Below are 21023 nucleotides of genomic sequence, written 5' to 3'. Positions count from 1 at the left end.
AACAATCGATTGGGATAGCAATCCCTCAAGTAATTTTTGTAGAAACAATTTAATTGTTTATAAATATTATCTTGGATAAATATTGGCGCGGCTAAAAATAAAAATTAAAAATTTCACAATTTTTTTTTTTTTCTAAAATCTTTACAAAAATTTTTCATTTTGATTCATTAAATTATTAAAATCAAGTAATTTATGCTCTTTAAATTCGGATTATATTTTCTATCTTACAAAAACAATTAATGTTCAGTTTGTATTCATTATATTTGTTAATTAAATAATTATATGAAAACCTTGATGTAAATATAGACTTTTCATAAAATCGTAATTTTTAGGACTAAAATCGGCAAATTGCACTTTTGATTCTTACAATCAAAAATCGCCAAAATGCCAATAAATCGTTAAATCTGGCAACAGTGGGTGTATGATATAAAAATGCGGGATTTTTTCAAATTTTTAGTTTTTATTTTGAAACATTTGTGCAATATAAATGTATTCAAAGAATTAGTCATTGTTAGCTATGATATTTTCCCATCTTTCTGGGAACATATGGATTCCGATCCAAAAGACCTGGTCATATTTTGAGGCCAATAACGAATCAAGCCAATATCGGATACTATGTTGCAGAGTGAAGAGTATCCCAGAGTATCTTGGTTTTCAAACTTTTGTGGCTGGCCTGGTCGATTTTTGTCTTCCGTGTCAAAATTACTACTTCCGAACCGAACCAACCATCTTTCGCACATTGAAACCGATGGAGCATTACCATAAGCTTAGGTGAGCAATCGGAGTTTTTTATTGAAATTGAAGAACTTTTCGCATATGACGGTTTGTTGGTACAAAATTCGTCATTTTCGAAATAAAGAAAACGTTGCTGTTTACACTATAATGTTCAATAACTAAGTGAGAATTAACGACAGATATGTATCCTTCAAAATGACATATAAGTTATTAAAAACAAAACAATTTTTATATTAAAAATACTGTAAGTTGCCAACAAAATTAACATTTCCTCAGACATCTCCATAGGACATTAAAATGAAGTCGTTGTTGAAAACTCTTAAGGGTCTGTTAGTAAAATACAGGGAAAATGTAATGAAATACAAATAAGTATTTATCCAAAAATATCAAATTTCCATATCAGGAGCAAGAAAAGTATTCGAGCTCTTTAAGATTAGAAAAAACAAATGAGGGAAATCAAAGTGTCTGGGAGAAAGCTCAAGACAGCAAAGCGAGATCATGATCATATTATAGTCTTAGCCAAATAAAAACCATTTTCTTCTTCTAGAGAGATTACGGAATAATTAAATTTAAGTTTTTAATCACGCACTACGAGCCGCAAATATAAGAAATCCTTTGCTAAAAAATATGTAAATATGCCATAATCATTTTGGAATCTATTGATTTGGTCTGATGAGTCGAAATATAAGGTAGAAAGGCCCTAGCTCGTGGTTTTTTGTATGTCCAGATTTTTGTTTATTTCGATAAATTGTCCGATCAAATATCATATTTAGCCAAAAAATCTCAACTTAAAAAAACACGAGTGAAATGTGAATTAAAGGAGAATTTTATTATTTTTTCTCTGATGAAATATAACAAGGGTATTTTTACACTCTACATATTTTGTTTTGGGATAAAATAACAATATTTTCAATTAATTAAAAAATTTTTTTTTTAAAAAATGGTCCAGCTGACGAACGGTTATCACTAGACCCTAAATATTTTGGTACATTTTAATAGAAACCTGTTAAAAAAAAATTGTTGTCTCTAAATTATTAAGAATTAATTAATCTTTCAAACTGCATTGTTAGTTTTTTTCATTTTCATAAAAATTTTAAAAGTTATAAAGCCTTATTTACAAAATTTATGAGCCAATTCAATACAAAAACTAAAAATATTTGCACACAAAAATAAAGCATGGACATTTTTCTTTTAATCTGTCCTCAAAAGTAATGAAAATAAAACTCAAAAATAAGGCCGACAAACCCGATTTTTGGCAAAAACTTGACTTGAACGACCTCTAAACAGCTTCCGAAAAATCTGAAAAAAATCTCAAAAATACTCAACCCTATAAGCTTTCAAATTATGCTTGAGCACCCATGAAAATAAGAAAAAAACTTTTTTTGGACACACTAATGTAAATATATCCATACATAATATGTACATTAGAGTTAATTAAACAAATTTTGATATGCGGGTGGGTATCATAATTTTTCTGAAGGTTTTTGCGTAAATAAAAATAATGGAGTCCTTTTTTTTGGAAAATGTTCACTCCTTGTGGTGGTTCAACGCACCTAAATCAGATTTGCTCTACAGAAAAATGTGTTCAAAATGCGCGTCTTTAGGTGCGTTGAACCACCACAAGAGTGAAAATTTTCCAAAAAAAAAAGGAAGCCATTATTTTTATTTGCGCAAAAACCTTCAGAAAAATGATGATACCCGAAAAACAAATGACGTGACCTGGTCACAAACGAACTCTAAAGTACATATTATGTATTCCGAAAATCAGCTTCGCATAAAAATGTTTCCATAAATTGCCGGACTTTTAACAAAAATTTTACAGAAAATGTGAAAATGATAAATGCCATTTTCTTGGTTAGAGATTTGTTGTAAATTGAAATACAGTTGTTAAATAGAATCTCATTATTCAATTAAAATTAATTATAAACTCATTTAAATATGTATGTAAGTAGGTAATTAATCAAATTTACCTTGCATTTATCATTGTTTACACCGCCACTGCATTTTAATATTTATTTTTATGACGCCACGACTGCCAGCTACTATGTCATTCATTAGTAAATATGACATATTTTATAACACTTTTTACACAACAGCAACAACAATAACACACACTCAAAAGTAGAAGAAAAGCAAAACAAATAAGAATGAAATGCAAAAATCCACCAGAAATAAAGCAAATGCAAATAAAAAGAAAAACAAAAACAAAACCAGTGCACTGATTTTTATTAATGAAAACAAAAAAACACAAAAGAGAAGCTGCAAATTTGCTATTTTTTTAATAGATTATATTAATAATGATTTATTTCTTTCTTTTTCTATTATTATTTTATTTTATTAACTTATTTTGCTATTTTATTTATTTAGTTCTTTAACACTGCACTTCTACTTAAAAAACCACCTGTTTGTCCAAAAAGTTGAGTCAAAACTAAAATGAATGAAATGCAAAACAATGCAATGAGATGATGAGTGATGCAGTTATGTTAAATGAGTGGAGAAGGGGGGGACATTGTTTGTGAAGAGTAAAAAAAGTGCGTAATTATTGTAATGCTAATAGAGAAGAGTGTTACATATAAAAAGAGTTTATACAAATTCAAGGTTATACAAAATCAAAGGTTATCTATCATACTCTTGCATTTGGTTTGTTCTTCTGTTATTTAGGAGCTGCATTGTTGTTGTTAATTTGGTTATATGAGAGTAATAATCTTGTTTGTTTACAAATGCATATGTATTTTGTTTTTATTTTTAATAAGCAAGTTTAAACATGCACTGTTTAGCTAAATAAAGTTATTTGTTTATTTTATTTTGAAACAGTGGAAAAGGCAGTCACAATTTGGTAATAAAAAAAACCAAACAATTTATTCATCTTTAAAATCTTTATCCAGTTTTATCATGACTAACCATTTTACACAGTTCACAGGATATTGTCAATATAAAATCAAAAAACACTTAATAAAAAAAATATATTTATTTAAGGCCATAAGTGCGTAAACGCCGATATTAACAATAAATTAGTATTAACTAATAAAGACAGGTAATTTTGTTGAGATTATTGTTTAATATTTTCCGTTGAAAAGAAAACACACACTCACGCTGGAAATGCAATTTATTTTATTATTTTTGTACAAGTCTTCTCGGTGGTCTTTTAATCTTTTAAATTATGAATATGTTTAAATTAGTTGTTAAATTTAATTCTGCCTAAATAATTATCGTTATAATTATAGAGATTTAAATTTAATTAAATTGTTAAACCATTCACAATCTATAATTTTATGCTTTTAAATAAATTAAAGCCGGAAATTATTGTAGAGTTGAATGGAAAAATAGCAGTTTAAGTATGAATGTAAATGTTATTGAAATGTTATAAAAGTTGAATGGAATTGTAAGAAGTTGTAAGAGATGAAGTTACTGATTTTAGCAACAGATTGAGAATAAATGAATGACAATATGATGGGGCCACAGATTTAGCAAATTAACTGGCAATTACGGTATAACTGTTTAAGTGATCTATACAAACTTTGAGACAACGATTCAAGCTATAATACAATAAAGTCAAGCGAATGTTGTAGAATATCGGATACCACATTCATAACCTGAGGTTGGCCACTGCTTTGAATCCTCGTTATCAATACTCTGCTGAGAAAACTTAATGACTGGGATTTACGGTGTAACGATATCGAAAATGATACAGCAGGTTTTGCATCCAATTTTAAAATGTTGCGAGAAAAAGAGTTGGTAAGAATATCGTTGTATCAGGCAGACCTCTGAGAGTTTTCAGACAATTGAAAATGAGACTCGACAATTGAGTTGTCTTTATTCTGGACCGTAATCTACATAAGCTATTGTTTGCCTGAAAACTGATCAGCAAGGAAAGATTTGAAATATAAAACGCCCAAACGCCGAATTTAACCTATTATTGAAATTTGTTCGTATATTTGCTTCCACTTTACATATTATATCCACTATAGCCACAGCTATTGTGTAAATCTATTCAGAGAATATTCTAAAAGTTAATTTTATTGGGTGCATGACATAAAAATGTAGGATTTACATTAGATGGCGTATTTTTTGAACGCAGTTTTTGTTTTTAATAAGTTATATGTCATTATAGTGTAAACAAACAAGTTTTTTTGCTTCGAAAATGTCGAATTTTGTACCAACGAATCGTCATATGTGGGACGTCTGGCTTTAATTTGAAAAAAGTACCGCTAAAGCACGCCAATTGCTCACCGCAGCTTATGGTGAATGAGTTTCATCGGTTTTAACTTGCGACAGATGGTTTGTTCGGTTCAGAAGTGGTGATTTTGATACGGAAGACATAGATGGACCAGGCCAGCCAAAAAAGTTTGAAGACCACGAATTGGAGGCATTATTCCAAACTCAACAGGTTTTTGCAAAATCATTGAGAGTTACTCAAGCAGCAATTTCAAAACGTTTGCGAGCAGCAGGATTCATCCGAAAGCAGGGGAATTGGGTACCGTACGAATTGAAGCTGAGATACCTTGAAAGACGAGATACCTTTTCGAAAGGATGTTCAAGCTATAAAACAAAATCAGTTTTGCACCGGGATGAAATCCATTACAATTACCCGAAGTGTAAGAGATCGTATATGAAGCCCGACCAACCAGCCAAATCGACACCAAAGCCAAATATCCACACACAGAGAAAAAATATAGTTGAGCATGGTTACTGTAACCGTTTCAATATTGTTACAAGTTTTTAACTATATTATAGTCACAGTAACCATTTACATGATTGTGGTAACCATAATATGGTTAATTTATGATTCACATGATTGTAGCAACCATATATGTATATGGTTACAATAAACAAATATATGTTTGTGGCCAGTACAAGCAAGTGTGTACAAGCAAGTGTGTACCACTCTACTTTCTTCTTGCCTCTCTCTCCTATAAACTCTAGACTTGCGCAAGAAAACTTGCCCTGTGTAAAAGCAGACTTACTATGTAAAGTTTTATGGTTGCGAAATTATAAATTCAAAATTCCTTAATCAACTCAAAATTAATGTTCCAGTGTTAACAATTTTCATTTGCTCGTTTTTATTAATTGTTTATTAAAGCAAATTGAAATTATAATTAAGTAAAAATAAATTAAAATTTAAATTTTTATTGAAATATAAACAAAACGGAAAACAAAATTTAATTATGACATAAATAAATTAAATTATGAAAAACTATTTCAACAAAATCATAAAAAAGAAACCTCAAAACAAAACATTAAATTCCCAATAATAAATCTTTCAAATTGTTTTTTTTTTTGTTTCCAACATCTCAAAATGAAGAGGGGGAAAACTAGTGAATAGATTCTTTGAAGTCCAGCTGTCAACACTGACAAACAAAACTACTAAAAAAGCTTATAAATTGAAGTAGCTTTTTGTTGGCGTTTAATGTGCGTTTGCTGGTATACCAGAGACCAGAGACCAGGGGTTCATGTGTCAGTTATTGGAAAGGGTTGTAAATCAAGCGAATATTTATGTAGAGCACAGAGAAGAAAAAAAACATTCAAAAATAAAAATGAAATAAAAAACACGGCAGGTATTAGTTGTTTTAATTGTTTAATAAAACAATGGGAGGTCGCTTACGGTGAAGACAGACAGACAGACCAGCAACAGAGCTGATGAGTTAGTTGTTGGTGGAGTGGAGATGGATGGTGGCTAATATTAAGATAGGTCATGTGATTGCTGCTCGATTTGTTGTTAGGTCGGGTGGTCGCTCAAATGTGGGAAACTTTTCATACATTCACCTTAAATACTGCAATTGTATTGCTGCTGAAAGGTATTAAAAGTATTCAATAAAATATAAATCAATTTTATTAGAGAAATAATAAAAACCACAGCAACAACAAGGTTGTGAAATTAAATCATTAAAATTCAGATACAACCAACCAACAAAATAAAACAAAATTCAAAGCCACAAAATGCGTAGAAGAAGATCATTAAAATTGTTAAGAAGTCATATTTTTTGGTTGTTTGGTTTGGTTGCTTCTTTCCATTAAATATTTATTAACAAAAAAAAAACAAAAAAAGCATTCTCCGGTGTATTTGTGTAATATTTCTTTCTACTTCGAGTATTTAAAATTGTTTGCTGAAAATTTATTAATAAAAAAAAGTTTTTTATGTCTTCATTTTTCATGAGAATAAACATCATAAAATTATGATAGTGAATAAATTGCGATTGCTGCGCTGTAAAATCTTTATCGTTTTAATAATTTTTCAATAGCAGGCGGCCAGGCCAGGTGGGGCAGCTGAGGAAGCCTCTAATACTTAAGAGAAAATTATTGATTTTAATTACAATTAAATTGTTATTGCCAGGTTTTTCTTCATTTATATGGTTCTTTATTTTCAAAAGTGATATAAAAATTTCATGGGAAACACATTGTAAACATTGCGACACTGTGAAAAAAATTTTGTTTTAGAGTTAAATATAGAAAAGTTAAGTTATTTTAGAGAAACTTCTAAAAAATTTAATTTCCCTTTTTGCTATACATAAATTCATTCTTCGCAAAAATACAGTTTTAAAGCTTTTTTTTTAAAAAAAAATCATCTTTTTGAAAATGCTTTGTAGTAGTAAAAACTTTTTAGTTAAATATTATTTTTAGTAGAATTTTTTTTTTTTAAAAAAAAATGTTTGTGAAAATCTTTTAAGTTTGCTAAAAGATTATTTGGAGAAAAACATGTGAAAAGCTTTTTTGAGAATTATTTTTTGAAAAAGCTTTTTTAAGAAAAGCATTATAAAAACTTTTTAGCATTTTGAGAAATGTTTATTTGTTCAGAAAATTTAGTTTAGAAATCAGTTAGAGAAAAGCTTTTTTTAAAAATTTTAAAAGTAATTTTAAACAAAAAATCTAAAAGGCCATTTTCTAAAGAAAGATTTATTTTTATACTAACGTAAAAAGAAACATTTAATGAAAAGCTGTTTTCTAAAAAAAATATATAAAAGGTTTTCTGAGAAAATAATCTTTTAGAAAAACTATGATTGCATTTTTGTAAAGAAATGAGTTCTTTGTAAAAAAATTAGTTTTTTAACCAAAAAATGTATTTAAAGGAAACTTTTGAAGAAAGATTATTTGTAAAAAAATTTTGAACAACTTTTTGTGAAAACAATTTTATTAAGAAAACTTTTTATGAAAAGCTTTTTTGTAAAATAACATATTGAGAAAATTTATTTGTAAAAATATTTTTTTTTGAAAAGTATTTTCTAAAAGGACTTTTACTGAAAAGCATTTCTAAAAAAGCTTTTTCTAAAAAGGTTTTTTTATATAAAAAACTTTTTATTATTTTATTTACTTTTTTGTGCAAAGCTTTTTGGCAAAAATAAAACATTTTGCGAAAATGTTTTTGTAAAAATATCTTGGAAAATTTTTTTCAGAAACATCTTTGAAAAGCAGTTAAAAATAATTGTACTGAAAAGCTTTTATTTTTAAAATTGTGATTTTTTTGCAAAAAAAATTTTGGAAAAAAGCTTTGAATGACTTAAAAATGCCGAATTTTTAAAATTGTCAGCTTTTATTTTGAGCTGGTTGGGCGGACTTCACTTTTTTGTTTTGAAATTTTTGATTGATGCCCTCATTTTGTGAAAATATTTTTTCTAAACAATTTTAAAAGCTTTTTTCGGAAACGAAACTTTTACTGAAAACCTTTATTTATAAAATTGTACTGGAATGCTAAAATCACTTTTAATAAAGAGCTTTTTGTAAAAAAATTGCACTGAAAGGCTTTTTAAAAAAACTTTCATTGGTTTTTAAAAGCTCTGATTTACAAAACTTTTTAGCGTTTTATTGATGTATGTTAGAGATCTTTTTGTAGAAATTTTTTTTTCTAAAATAAAATATGAAAAGCTTTTTTAGCGTTTTTTTTTTAAATTTACTGAAGATTTTTTTAAAAGAAATTATACTAAAAAGCTTTTTTTAAATTTTACTCAAAAGCTTTTTTTAAAAAAGTTTCAATGTTTTTTTAACAGCTTTGTCCGAAAAGCTCTTTTCTAAATTCTAACTTTTGTAAAAAAAAAATAGTTTTGAAAAAAGCTTTTTAGCATTTTACGTTTCAATTAAAACGAGAAAGAAATTTTTGGAGAAAAATTGCTATTTCAGAAAAAAAAAATTTGAAGAAAAGGAGAATTTTGGTGAAAAAGAAGAACAATGTACAAAGATCACAATCACAAAGATTGATTCTGGCGACTAAAATTATTATTTTATTTAAGTCCATCAAAATAAAAAAAAATAGTCAACTTCGAGTACCACAAATAATCTGAAAGTTTAAGCTCTTTCTTAAAACAGTTCTTGACAGATCGGTGCAATTTAAATCGGGAAGTTTTATTTACAGTGTATTCCAAAAGCAATTTAGCAACATTATTGTAGTTGAATGTTTGTTTCTATATTCTTTAATTTCTAAAAGCCAAAAAATCGTACCAAAATATTGAAAAAAACGAATAACATTTTCACCTTTTGTATCTTTCTATTTAAACGCAACCACAAAATTTCATAAAAAAAGCAAAAGTTACAAACCATGAATTATTTATTTTCCACTCATCATTTCATGTTTTTCGATGTTTTCCATTTAGTTTTATTCGTTTTGTTTTGTGTGTTAAAGTTCATTAAAAATAAAAGAAACTGCAGATTTTCAGCCAAGTGGCAGAAGCTGAAATATCTCTACACATGGTCGGTCTCCTTCATACTGGACCAGACACGCTAAGAAGCAGCGGTTTGCATTTACAACTTGCTTGTGGTCGTGGGCCTCATAAAAACTTTTATGAGCAATTGATAGTGTGAACAAACGTTTTCCTTGCATAATTTTTCCAAAGATGAAAAGAAACAAAATTTTTTTTTGTTAGTATTTCAATTTAATACACTTATTAAGTGAAATAAATTCCTCCCTATTTATGGCTACTGTGTGGATTTATTACATGGAAACAAGACTAATGAAAATAATGGAATTTTGTTTGGGAAATCTAACCATACTAAACAGCATCTAGTTTTGAAAATGATGTTAGACAAGGTTAAACACAATTTAGGCGTCAACTACAGAGGAGACAACAAGTTACTCAAAAGTGCTGTAGATAAATTCTTAAAGTAATACTTACATTTTCATGAAGAGACAGAGATATTTTCTTACATTTTTCAGTTAATTTAAAAACAATGGTTAGAAGGACCTACTAATTAAGAATTAATCAAAATTAAAGCTAAAAATCAATATAATTGACTTGGTTTAGGGTTTAAAACCTACTGGAACTTAAAATTTCTTTAATACAGGATTTCGTAAAATCGTCTTCCCATCTTTAGTCTGTCGCCTTCAATGTGTTCGAGCATTTCGTCCAACAAATCATACGTGTGCTAGTACTAACAAAAGTATCAAAAAAAAAGTTCAATGTTTTCAAACAGCAAACCAAAATATTTAAATTTTCAAGATAAAATCCATCATCTCACCTTTTTTGTGTCTGTTTGAAATCTTGACAACTTGTGAAAATTATAACATTTTCTAAACCAACATCTTCATCATCATCATCACGAACATCATAATGATGATGATGATCAAACCAACAAACCCCTGATTATCATTGAATAAATATTTAAATTATATCACACAACAGAACAGAACAGAAGAAAAAAAAAACACACTATACACTGTAGTGTTTCTTTAATTTTAAGTGTATATTGTAAAATATTCCGTCATAAAATGAAGAGTTTGTTTATTTCACATTAAAAGTCAATTAAATGCGATGATGTATTACTACTACAAAATAAAAAAAATTAAGAAAAGAAAAAAAAAACGAAGAAAAACATCTTAAACAAATAAACATTGAAACAACCAACACGCTGAAAACTCATTTCAAATCAAATAGAAACCAACTAAAAAAAGAAGCATTTTCCACTCAAAATTATTACAGACTAGAACATCTTCTTTCTATTAAGATTTGAGTTGATTTCTATCTTGAATTCAATTTCATCATGAAACTTCAAGCTGAAAAAGAAAAATAAACCATTTTATGCATTGAGTTTTTTGAGTGTAATCATTCAAACACAAAAAAAGTTTCCTCTAGAAGTTTGAACATTTAGGGAGTATGAGTAGAATGTTTGTTTGTTTGTTTATCTTGGTCTATCTCTGTAAGTAAATCATCTTAATAATGTTTACAGAGATTTCCTCTGATTCAGTGGAAAGAAACAAGTGATTGAATTAGAAAGAGAAAATTAAGTGAGTTTGAATGACAAGTTGCATATTTAGAAAATTTTAGCACTCAATCTAAAAAAAATCGACAAAATTATTAAATTTTAGAAACATAAAGGTTCCATATTCGTAAGCCGATATTGCTTTATACGTAAGGTTCTCCGCGGCCATCTGGTCCGTATAAATATTTGCTGGGGAGTCCCAGAAAAATAAGGAAAACATTTGGCTTAAACACTGTATTCTAAATTATTTCTCAATTTTTATTTAAATCTTTGATTTATATCTGGAAAAATAATTTACTTTGAAATTCTATTACTGGATGTATGACTTAAAAATGCGGGATTTACAATAGACGGCGTATCTTTTGCAAGCGGTTTTGTGTTTTTAATAACTTATCTGTCATTTATTCTCAGTTATTCATGGAACATTATAGTGTAAACAACAAAGTTTTTTTTTTGCCAATAAAGCGTCATATGCTGGAAGTTTTGCTTTACTTTTTTAATTTGAAAAAAGTGCCACTGAAGCACAACTATTGTTCACCAAAGCTTATGGTAAATATGTTCCATCGGTTTCAATGTGCTAGAGATGGTTTGAGCGGTACAGAAGTGGTGATTTAGACACGAAAGACAAAAATCGCCCAAGCCAGGAAAAATAGTTTGAATGCCAAGAATTGGAGGCATTACTCCATGAAGATTGTAGTCAAACTCAATAAGATCTTGACAATGATTTTGGCAGCTACTCATTAAGCAATTTCAAAACGTTTCCGAGCAGCAGGATTCATCCAAAAGCAGGGAAATTGGGTAGCACACAAATTGAAGCCGAGAGACTTTGAAAGACGATTTTGGATGTCTAAAATGTTGCTTGGACGCTATAAAAGACAGGCATTTTTACAGCAAATCATTACTGGCGATAAAAAATGGATACAGTACAATAATACGAAGCGCAAGAGATTGTATATTAAGTCCGACCAACTAGCCGAATCAACATCAAAGCCAATTATCAATGGCGCTAAGGTAATGCTCTGTATTTGGTGGGATCAAAAGTGTCTTATCTATTATAAGCTGCTAAAAATCTAACCGGATCATCACATGGATCCTGTACTGAACACAACTGATGCGTTTGAGGCAAGCATTGATCGAAAAACGCCCGGAATATGCGGCCAGATATGAAACTGTAATATTTCATCATGACAACACTTGGCCGCATGTTGGAATACCTGTTAAAAACTATTTAGAATGAAGTGGTTAGGAAGTTTTGCTTCACCCGCTTTATAGTCCAGACTTTGAACTGTCCGATCGATGCAGAACGCTCTCCCTGAGATACGCTTCACATTGGAACAGAGAATCCGATATTGACTAGATTAATTTTTGGCCTTAAAAGATGGCTTGAAAGACATAGTTTGCCAGAAAGATGGGAAATGGTCATAACTAACAATAGCCAATACTGATGATATTTCAAAATAAGAGCTAAAAATTTGAAAAATCCCTCATTTTTAAGTCATACACCCAATAATTTACTTTGAAATTCTTTTATTTTCTGTTAAGGAAATAGCTGAGATATTCCAAAAAGAAATAATTTAAATGAAATGTAAGTTATGTACTAAATTTTATTTGAAATCGAAAACTTTAGTCATAGACAACAATCTGAAGCGTTGAAGCTATTAAATAAAGGCTCTACCAATTAGGACTTCCGAACTTTGTAGGTGATAGCGGCCATACTGTTGAAGCTACATCTGTCGAATTTGCTGTAATTTATTCAGTTTGTTTTGCCAAAACTACATGGATGGATCAAAAAATTTTGGTATCAAAATTGATGATCTGCTCTTTTCAAAAAATCAACTTTAGCGATGAATGGGTACGTCAACAAACAAAATATGGGACAATGACATCGAAGAGCGTCCAAGGCATCCCTAAAAGGTCACGGTTTGGTGTGGATTTTCATATTTCTTTGATAATGACGTTGCCAAACAACTCATGCCAAACTGGACATTCAGTAGGAGTGATTTAAGAGCAAGGTCATATTTTTTTTCAACCAAAAATTTGGTTTTTCCACACAAAAAAAAATTTGTTTAAGCTTTTTTTTTCACCAAAATTTTTTTCAAACAAAATAATTTTTTCGGAAAAAAATTGTTTCACCCATGATACAACAACATAAGGTACACCCAGTATAAAATAAATTCTCAATTATACAATTCTTGTAACGTCAAACAAAAAAAATATAAAAAAATATGAAAAAAATCAAAATCAAAGTTTGCCGTTATAGGGCTAAATATTGAAAACTCTTCCTAGTGATTCTACCTTCTACAATTATTGTATCATGGTTTCACCTAAAATAAGTTATTTATTGTTATAGCACTATCCAGTGATATGTCATAAAAAGTGTATTTTCAGCAACAATTGTTTTCATCTAAAAATAAGTTATTTATTGTCATGATATGTGATATGTCATATAATGTCAATGGATGGTGCAACTGCTCACATAGTTCGCGTTTCGGGGCAGTTCTAACGATTTGCAGTGGTCGCTCGGACTTCTTTATTTGGAAGCTCTTAAAGAGAATATTCAACAAGTAAGAGAGCTATATGTTTTTATACCCTTTATCATGTGTGGCAAGAGTGGTTTGTAATTTCTACATTATTCATTAACGAAATATATATATTCAGGATCGTTATAGATAGCTAAGTCGATTTAGCCATGTCCGTCTCTATATTGAAATCCGTAGCCGCCATATAACTTACTGATTCATACATCTGAACCTGATTTTTTTTTTTCACCCAAAAAATTGTTTTATAAAATTTTTCACAAATAAATTAAAATTTTTTGTTTTTTAAATTAAAAATAAAATTTTGAAAAATGAATTATTAACAAACATTTTTTTCGCTAAGCCAATAAGCATTTTTACTGGAATTCAAGTTGAAAGCAAGTGTAAATCAAAACTTGAGTTATAGTCAAACAATTGAATTACAGTTGTATTACACTTTATTTCAATAGCATTCTCCAGTAAAAAGAAAACATAAATTCAAGCCATATGTTTTTTGTTTGAATAATATTCAATTTTTCAAATATTTTTCAAGTTTAAAACATAATTACATTTGCATTCAAGTCAAATTCCAACAAAATGTTCAAGTGCTTGAATTTTTGGGTGTTTGGTGCTTACTGGGAATATATTAAAAAAAAAACATTTTTTAAATTATGTTTACCTAAAAATATTTAAAATGTTTATTTTCAAGTATAATTAGGTTCGGCACAGTCGAATACAGCTTTCTTACTTGTTTTGTTTATATCTTAGCCATTTGTAGACCAATATTCCCGATTTTAAATAGCAGCCGAACCAGGACCATACCCGATATATTGATATATCAGTCAAGCATGTAAGTTATTTGGGGCTTCATAAAGTTGATTTCAACAGAGACCGTCCGACCGTCTATATCGACTCGTTATATATAATGATGCAGAATATATTTACTCATTTTTCATTTGCGAACCTATACTAGGGTTTTTAATTTCCCGACATTTTTTGATTCCCGGGAATAGGTAAAATTTTTCTCTACATTCCCGGGTAGCCGGTTATTCCCGAAATATATAATAATACTGTAAACTATGAATATTATAACAAAATTTCATATAAAAACTTAGTGTTATAATCATGGTGCCTCGATAGAACAGTCGATAGTGTGCTGAACTATTACTCTGAGGGTTGCGGTTCGAGACTCTGGGTGTAACTGCAGACAAGCAAAACGATTCGGTTTGTGTTTGTTTTTTTTTAAAAAAAAAAAAATTATATATAAAGCTTCGTATTAACTAATTCAATTTGAGCTTAATTCACTAAAATCTTAATCCGTAATTAAAAAATGTCAGCCATTCATTTCATAAATCCATTCCCAATATCTAATTCTTTAGCTTCCTTCATAAGCTTCATTTAAATTGAATTAATTTTGAAGTTAAATTAATAACAGAATTTGTTCAAACTTTGAATGATTAAATGTTTGTTGATTCAAATCTACTACAAATTGTGTTAAAATATTTTTTCTTCATTCAGTTTTATTTAGCATTTAATTTCAAAATTAATTGAAAAAAATGTCTTAAGCCTTTTAGTAAAAAAATTCTATGCATTTAACTGATTAGTTAAGAGATAAAATTTATGTTGATCTCGAAAATTTCCAAATTATTGGATTTAAACACACTCATTATAAAGCTGTCATTGTTAACAAAATCTCCAAAATCAATTCTATACTTGAAAACATAAAAAGTTGGGGCCTTTGATCTACTAGTGTTTTCTGGAATAATTCGCACCGGTCAATCTTGGCATTGAAGATTATTCACCTTTATTTCTAGATCGTGCAGACCGCTTATTATTATAGTAATAATAATAACCGGTCTATTATTGCCGAAATATAAAAGAAAAACTGTAAAAACACCAACTTCTAACTTGTTTTCTTTGCAGTTTCGTCAGTTTTTAATTCCCGGGAATCCCGACTAAAAATCCCGGGAATCGGGTAGTGAAAAATTGGCAAAATTCCCGGGAAATTTGTACCGGGAATTCCCGGGATAAAAACCCTACCCTATACGCAAATGACCTATACTAGGGACCAGACAATTTGATTTGATATTCATTTTGATTACTGTGTGCATTTATACCCTTTCATCCCACTGTTCTCTAATAAAAACGCTAATCTTATACAGATTCACTTATTTTTTTTTTTATTTACAACTTTAGCAAATAAACTTTAAACTAAAAATAACAAGGAAACACCAGAATTCGGTAGAGAAAACTAAATACACTCGGTAAATAAAATCCATCATAAAAAACTAAAAATTTTGAAATGTTGATGACAAAACAACAACAACAAAAACATTTCAAGATAAAAAAGACAAAAAAAAAACAACAACTAAAGATAACTTAATGTTTAAGCGTTAAAATTTCACAGATTTACACACGGATTTAAATGGGCTCACGTGCATTTGAAACGAAACCAAAATGAAATAAATTCAAATTAAAAATAAAAATAAAAAAAAGTTAAATAAACATTTTCATTATTATGCCTTATCAGACAGAGATCGGGAGGCAAAGATTTTTAAGATGTGAGAATGATGATGATGATGAACAAGAAAGCACTCAATTTGTATTTTTCTTTTTTTGAAAACAAAAATTATGAGGAAGTTGTGCTGGGTAAAAGTTTTCTTTTCCCAACGCCAAAGAATTAGTGAGATTTTAAAACTTAACTAGACAACACATAGCCACAGTCAGTCATCATGACTGTTTTAAATTCTAACACATCGAGCCGCTGCTGCTGTTACAGTGTGGCTTTTTTACTAGTGCTTGCAATTGCAATTTTTCTTGCCTTCAAAGATTTCTAAGATAAACGAGTGTAAATTCAAATAAATTCAAATTAATAAAGAAAAATATAAAATAAAATCAACAGTGAAACGTTGAAAATTGTCCGCTACAAAAAAACGGCTCATTTGAGATTAATTAACAACAGAGACACAACGAGTGAGTGTGTGCTAAAACAGATTTTTAACAAAAAAAAAATTAAACAAATTCGCAAAACAACCAAATACATTCATCCATACGTACGTCCAATCTTAGTACAATACATTTAGTACAGTACAGATCATTAAAATGATTACAGAGTGATTACATGTGTATGTATGTACAAGTATGTAGCCACGAGTGTGTAGTGATCAATAGTGTGTATAGTGGTGGTATCTATTAGATAATTATACAAAGAGCGTAATGAGATTGAAATGAAATGTGAAAAGAACACTACACTATGATAAAAAAAAAACATAGTATGTATTTGTTTGATCTAAATCCATGTACAGAAAAAAACAAGACTCTTTCTTTAACCGAGGAGAGTCCACCAGTCAGCCAGCCAGCCAGCCATTCATGTCTAATACGATCGAAATAGTGCGAGTATTAGTGCAAAAGTAGTTTGAGAATCGTAATGGGAATGTGTGGATTTTCACAAAATTTGTTTATGTGTGAAAAGTGTGTCTGATGAAAACGCTAAAATTCTTCATTCTAATGAATGAGATTCAACAAACGAAACGTGTACGTACAATTGCGCTGTGAAGTGGATCAATGTGAGCGATCGGTCGGTTGGTTAAATTGTTGAATGGATGGATCGTTGGTCGGTCGATCGTTTGTTCTGTGTGTGTTTTTTGTTTGTGTATTTTTTATTTTTTTTTGGCGATGGGCGAGTGTAGTTTTATTTGTTTTCGGCACAACAACAACAACATCATGATCATCGACATCAACATGATCATCACCATTATCATTTGTACAAACAAAGTTGACGGTGACGTTAACGGCGGTAAATATACAGTCAGTATTTGTGGCGGCGTTTCAGTGTTAACTTACCTGTAAGATTCGTTGATAGCGATGATGAAAGTCTCTTCTTCTACATCATATTTTAGTTTGCTGTTGTTGTTGTGTTTTTCCTTTTCTACTCATCGTTTATTCTATGTGCAACAAACAGCGGCCACAAATACGACCAACAGCCAACAAAGTTCAGTTCATCGTGGTTGATGATTGTGGTCAAGTGCACACACAACTACTAAAAAATACTACTAAATTCAATTCAATTTTTGAAAAAATATTATATTCAGAAAAGTTGTTGATATTTTTATTTTTTTTTGCTTTAAATTTATTTTCTGTGATGTATTGTTGATTTTGTTGAAATTTTATGAAAAGAAAAAAAATTATTTAAAATATTAAAATAATAAAAAAATCTTAAAAAACAGGTGGATTTAAATGAAAACAAATAAAACAAAGTTGTAAGAAATAGTTTTAAAACTACATGGAAAGATGATGTAGAAAAAAATAAAAACCAAAAAATCGAAAAAGTGAAATTATAAAAAAAAATATTTTATTTTTGAATTAACAAGTGCAACTAAACCAAAATTATTTTGAAATCCTTCTATTAATCTTAGTGGCACATTTCGTTTTCATGTTGACCTGCCTATATTGACATTTTGTTAAATGTTTGCATGACAAACTTAATTATTCTAAATTTAGTTCTATTCCGAAGTGTTATCATTCAGTAGGTTTGTGAAATTTCCTCAATTATCAGTTGATACTTTTTTAAAGTTTTGATTCGGTATTATTGTTTTAGAACTTTTTCGTTATTTGAAGTTATAACTCCGGAAATTTTTGGTGAAAATGTTTTTTTTTATAAAATAATGATTTTAATAATGATTTAATTAGCTTAAGAAAATTTAAACCAAAATAAAAAGTTACAAACTAAAAAAACTCGGATGCCGTTTTCTATTTTTTTATGATCGTGTTGGCAGATCAGTTTCTCGTATTTGGTAAATTCATTGTTCCCCTTGGCCTTCTTCAATACAAGTTATAAGCTTTATTCAATTGCGGTTATAATAGGGCAAGTAGTAAGTAAATGAAATGAAACTTGAAATAAATAAGAGTCTGAGGAATTTTAAATAATACAATAATTTCACTGTACAACAACACTGTACCTAAAATGTTCTTTAAAATAAAAATCTTAATAAATGCGAAATTAACCCTAGGCTCTCTTATGTTAAGTCTTATTTCTGACTTTCTGGTTGAATTTTCCGTTCAGGTGTATTCAGGGACTTATAGTAAAATTTCACGGATAATATTTTTGCGGAAGATTTTAACCCCTTAAATCCCTGTTTTATTGGTATTTTTGGCTCTTTTTTTAAAATAAGGAAAAAAGACCCACGCCTTGAGGATTTATAGGGTTAACATATTCTACAAAAAAGTTCTCCGTAACATTTTACATAAATTTGCTAAACACATTTTATACTTAAAATGTAAGGATCGCATGATTTCTTATGTCGATTAACAATAAGAATGTGCCAGAGTTGGGAAACATTAACCCCCCCCCCACAAATACCGATACACGTGTCTTTTTTTTGTCTCCTCTATCAAAATTTATTGGTCGGACTTTGTAATTTTGGAAAAAAATTGATTTTGTTGTATAGTGTTTTCAAAACGATTTTTTACTTTCATCTATTTTCTGAAAGACAGTTGTATATTACAAAGCCCTCCTTATCTATTTATATATATATAGTATATATATATATAAAAGAGTAACGTTACTAAGTGACCGACTGAATCAACATTACCCAGCCCAAACGCCAAAAGGTAGATACATAAAATTTGGACTATACATTCCCATCTCTTATGAAGATCCACTAACAAAGGTAAATTCAGTAACCTTACTTCTTCCAATCTATTACAGTTAGTTACAAACAAAATTTAAAATGCATCTTGATCTACTTAAAAAAAGTAGTAGACAAGTCGCACACCAGTTCAAAAGTGGCACAACTCAAAATTAATTTTTCGGTTTTATATGCATAATAAATGCACAATACACTTGTTTAAAATATCAATGTATTTTGTTGTTGTTAAAAAACTGTAATGTCATTCATTTTTTGCGATTTCTGAAAAATTAAAATTTTGTGTTATGACACTTTTGAACTGGGAATGCGAAGTTTTTGGTACTTTTTTGAAATTCAAACCTTTTAGGGGAGAAATCAGGTAAAAACTGTATTTTAGTAGTATTTTGTTACCCTATGTTTCATTTAAGCCAATAGACATATAAACAAATTTCCAATCGTATTCATTATTTTCGAACGCTTAAGGAGTAAAAATTGTATTTACTTTTGGTACTTTTTTTATACCCTTCACCATGAATGGCAAGGGTATATATAAGTTTGTCATTCCGTTTGTAATTTCTACATTTTTCATTTCCGACCCTATAAAGATATATATTGTGGATCCTTATAGATAGCGGAGTCGATTAAGCCATGTCCGTCTGTCTGTCTGTCTGTCTGTCCGTCTGTCTGTTGAAATCAATTTTCTGAAGACCCCAGATATCTTCAGGATCCAAATCTTCAATAATTCTGTCAGACATGCTTTCGAGAATTTTGCTATTTAAAATCTGCAAAATCGGTCCACAAATGGCTGAGATATGAGGAAAAAACCAAGACAACCTCGATTTTTGACCTATATCTGGATTACTAAGACATTAATATAGACAATATGGATATCTTATGATAGATATTTCGAAGACATTTGCATAGACGTATATAAAACCATAGTAAGTTGGACCTACAATGGGTCAAAATCGGAAAAAAAAATTTAACCCGAATTTTTTTTCACAAAAAAAAATTTAAAAAAAAAAAAAAAAAATTTTTAAAAAAAAAAAATTTTAAATTTTTAAAAAAATAAAAATTTTAAATTTAAAAATTCTAAAAAATTTTAAATAGAAAATTTTTTTTTCCAAAAAATGAAAAAAATTAAATTTTGTTTACCTAAAAATATTTAAAATTTTGAAGTATAATTTGGTGAAGGTATATAAGATTCGGCACAGACGAACATAGCACTCTTACTTGTTTAAAATAATGTTTTCCCATAAATTGTCATAGACTTATAAATATGTTATTGTGAGCTTCCACTACGATACTGAAATTTATTTAACCTTTGTGTCAACGGCAACATACCTGGGTATGTTTTTCATTTTCAAAATGCTGTATATCTGAATTGAATATTCGGATCTTGATATCCTAGCCCAATAAAGCCCATTTCTTTTATTGGACTAACAACAAACCTATATGTCTAACTAAAAAAGAGTTATTTAAAAATCGTGACTGACTCCAAAGTTATACGTATTTGAATTTAAAAAAAATTAAAAACGCGATTTTTCGCTAGTTTTTGGGAAAAAAGTACTTTTATTATTTTTAAGTTATCTAAAAAATTTCAAAGAAGATGTATTAGGATTTTTTTCTTTTTAAGAGCTATCCTTACACTCAATATTTTGAATGAAAATAAATTTAAAAATTGTTGATACGGAGGGGACCAGGTCCATTCTAATAACGCCTATTTCTTATGTAAAATTCAACTTTAGGGCAAAAATTCTCAAATCGCGTAGTCGATTTCAAATATTGCCAAATATGTTCTTAACAATTTTTTAAATGGGTTCCGATAACCCTGCTCCTTTTATAGCAAAAAAACTAAAAAATCCCATTTTTGGGATTTTCCAAATTTTTTTGGTTATAAATTTCAAAATTTGTTTTAATTTTTCTATATTTAATAGAAAAGTGTATATAACTGTGAAATTTC

Source organism: Calliphora vicina, chromosome 2 (genome assembly GCF_958450345.1).
Source record: "Calliphora vicina chromosome 2, idCalVici1.1, whole genome shotgun sequence".
NCBI lineage: Eukaryota > Metazoa > Arthropoda > Insecta > Diptera > Calliphoridae > Calliphora > Calliphora vicina.
The sequence above is the reverse complement of the archived record's forward strand: the minus strand, read 5'-3'. Positions refer to the sequence as shown.